The 3,654-nt window shown below is 33.8% G+C and overlaps 1 long non-coding RNA gene across 1 annotated transcript; it reads right to left on the bottom strand.

The window, feature by feature from the left end:
- Positions 1 to 309: 309 nt before the first annotated feature.
- LOC128034946 (uncharacterized) lies at positions 310 to 2,944 on the bottom strand. The gene is made up of 3 exons (XR_008191304.1): positions 2,645 to 2,944; positions 2,471 to 2,545; positions 310 to 2,294 (listed from the first exon to the last, which is right to left on the bottom strand). It is a non-coding gene; the product is annotated as an uncharacterized LOC128034946 (long non-coding RNA).
- Positions 2,945 to 3,654: the final 710 nt, after the last annotated feature.

Below are 3,654 nucleotides of genomic sequence, written 5' to 3'. Positions count from 1 at the left end.
TCGACAACCACTGACGTAATAAGCTAATGAATCGATTGTGCAACCTTCCCAAAACATACAAAGTGACTGCCTTTGCACAAGATGAAAATGTCACTTTTGAAGGGACATGGACGGAAGCGTCAGTCTCGTAGTGCGGAGAAACGATGAATATTAGTTGAAAAGGCTAAGTGCGGATTCTAAGCCTCATGAACCATTTTTAGGGAATCTCGACAACCTTTGGCTAGATGAATTTAGTGGCTCATGTTATTTGGGAAAAATAAATAAACTTAATAAAAATAGAATTTTATTAAATAAATGAAAGGAACAAAAGCTAGAGCTTTTTGGGAGAGGGAGCTTTTACAGAAAAGATAAGTGGAATTTGTGTCACTCCATCCTCTATTTATAGTACTTAGAAAACCTAGTTTGTTCCTATTTAAATTCTAAAAGATAAATAAAGAAAAATAAAGATAAAAGTTGAAATTAAATCTAAATAATAATTTTAACAATAGTCCTAATATAATTCAAATTTAAATAGAGTCTTGTATTTATAAAATCTCTTCTTTGAAATTTTGCCCCCAAGTCTTCCACACTTTGCATTTTCGACACCACTTCTTTCCTATTTTGCATGCTGGCCCATTTTATCTTTAAATTCATGCTTTTTGCCCTTAAATTTCCTTTTGCCTTCAATTTAGTCCCTACAAGATAGAAAGCCATAAATAGCTCAAATTAGTAGGATCATACTCAAAATATATATGTAATTAATACATAAAAATATGTCATTCTAGAGTATTATCAACAACCGCTGATGGTGGTAGGTTGGTGGCCAATAGGTGACGGGTTCTCACTTCTCAGATCTCACTGTTGTGTTAGTTTAGAAGAGGGGCCTTATTTTTTGTCAAAGCCCATATTTCAAGGCTATATTTTTGTCCAAACCCTTCCATTTTCCAAGTGAGCCCTCAGGCCTATTCGGGTGGCTCGACCCATGGACAACTCTAGCCTAAAACCATATTTGGGATTAAAAAAATATTAAATTTATTTGGACTGGGCCGGGCCAAAAATATATTGTCCGAAGCTAGGCCCATTTAAAAAACGAGCCTTATTTTTATCCAAGCCCATTTTCAGGACTATATTTTTTCCAAACCCTCTCATTTTTCTAGTGGGCCATGATCAGGTCTAGCTTCAATACATTTCCATTCCTTTTTTTTTGGCTTTTTTTTTTCAAAATTGACCTAAAATTATTGATTAATTACAAAAAATAATCCACTTGCAAAGTATTGTACGACAATGACCCATTTGCTATAGTGTCCTTCGATTTACCGATTCAACATTTTTTAACTTGATTTAAAAGACATTTTTTATACAGATAGTATTTGTAAGCAAGAGTCAAGTACTCGAGTTAACTTGTACTTGAGTTTGAGAAATTTAACTTAAGTAAAACTCTTAAAGTACTGAAACACTAGACTATTGAGGATTCTAACTTAAGTAGCATTAGTGTAAATTAAGTCTAGCTAATCGCTGAAGAATAGTATAACTTTGTTGAAGGGAGAATACTATAAATTGCTACAATTTTAATAATAAAAAAATTGGCTCTTGAAATTGAAGATATTATGATCAAAAGTAACAATTTTGTATTTAATTGAAAATACAACTATATTTTCTACTATTAACTTATCATGCACACTCTTAAAACAAAAAAAAAATGTGCAAAAAAATTTGCTTTGGCACAAGTGCAGTGGAATTGCCTTAGCCTACAAGATAGAAAACATTCAGTGGTGTAAATAGGACATGCAAACGAGATAAAAAAATTGCATGGGCACAAGTGTAGTGCATACCTAACTCATTTTGTTGTCGCCCCTGCTACTTCTATAAACATAACAAAGTCAACCATATTTTCCAACATTTATTAACTTATCATGCACACTCTTAAAATAACAAAAAAAAATGTGTCAATTAGTTACCTTCTCTCTTTCAAGATGAAACCTAGAAATAATATTGTCCCTTTTGAACTTGGATTTGGAAAGAAAGGGTGGAGTTCACAATGGTCTTTTTACGCCAACGGGTAGAAATATTTTCCAAATCTACTTCTTTACAGAGACGAGTCTTCTTCTTAGGTTTCTTAGGTTTCTTATTCGTCTGAGTACATTTTTTGTATATCTGCCCATATGGGCAGGACAACCTCGGGACGCTCTAAGAGCTAACAATTAGCTGCTCTTGCTTTAAGGGGTCATCATGCCCCAATTGATGATCCTACTGCTGCATTGGGTTATGATACCCTAACTGATCATCCTCCATATCCAAGAGTTGATCCAAGTTCTCTACACAAATTTAAAAAACTCAAATCTAATAAGTAATATTAGATAGTGAATTTGGTTTGGAAAATATCTAATGAACATTACCAAAATGAGAGAGCAAGTTGTACTGAGAGTCCCCATGTCTCTCATTTAGACACAATCCCCATGTTAAAGTTATGTAAAGAAAAAAATCAACTTACGTATTTCCCCATCATGCTCTTGTGTTGGAGATGTTATCTCTTCCTCTTGATTTTGAAAACCCCTCTTTTCTTCATCTATAACATTAAAAAAAAGTTAGAATACAAAGGAAGGAACAAGCAAGAAAAAAAAGAGGCTGCGGGGGTGGGCCGGGGGGGACACAAGTTATTGATTACCTTCAATAAACAAACACTGTCAACGATCACACCAAACTGACACAAAATCTTCATGGACCAAGCTCCAATTTTCTTTTGTCCTCGCCTAGATTTTTTTTACATCTATCATGTTTCTAGTGAATAGAATAGATATGAATCATCTTGGATTGAAGATGAAAAGAAATATGTAGTTGCTTTTTCTTTAAGACAGCAGGATCATGGAGAATTACCTTCTCTATAGATATAAGTGATGTCAAAGCATGTTCCAAGGGAACTTGACAATCATATGGAGAAGATAAGAAATTTCCTAATAGTCTAGCATATGGGGTCCATTCAACCTATTTGAAACATTGGAATAGGAAAGGCTAAAAAATAAAAGCAATTTACAAGAGTTAAAATTAAAGCATTAGAAAGAAGAAAATATCTTCACTTACTTTAGCTGGTTGTAACTTTCTGAAATACTCATCAAATTCAATAATTGCATAGCGACTTCTGTGCTTATTGGATGGCACAATCAGCCTTTCGTGCTAGCCAACCAGCAAAGGGAAGTCCTTGGGACGATTTTGCTAATCTTCAGCTATAACAATTGCATTTATTTCTTTAATGGCAGGATGGAGCAACCAAGATGAAACCCACGGTATGTGATCCAATATAAACACCTACAATAAAGAAAAATAAAATGTTAATCCACATGAAATAGAGAGAAAAACTATGAAACAAATGAAACTATAAATATAAGTTCTACCCTAACCGTAAAAAAATGAAAATTGCAAAATAGATTTTTTCTCTTTAATTTGTGGTTCTCCAAGCTGTGGTGTAGAGTTGCTAGCATGGTTGCACCCTATGCATAACTTCCAATTTGATCAATGCTCCTAAAAAAATTAAATAAAATAGAGCCTCCACATTAGCACTAGAAGGGAGTACGATAGACCCTATGATGTAGAGCACTACTACTCGAACATAGCAATCAAGTTCCTACCCTTCAAGAATAAAATTTTCATCCTAATGTCCATAATTTTTTTAGCCAAGCC

Source organism: Gossypium raimondii, chromosome 11 (genome assembly GCF_025698545.1).
Source record: "Gossypium raimondii isolate GPD5lz chromosome 11, ASM2569854v1, whole genome shotgun sequence".
NCBI lineage: Eukaryota > Viridiplantae > Streptophyta > Magnoliopsida > Malvales > Malvaceae > Gossypium > Gossypium raimondii.
The sequence above is the reverse complement of the archived record's forward strand: the minus strand, read 5'-3'. Positions and strand labels throughout refer to the sequence as shown.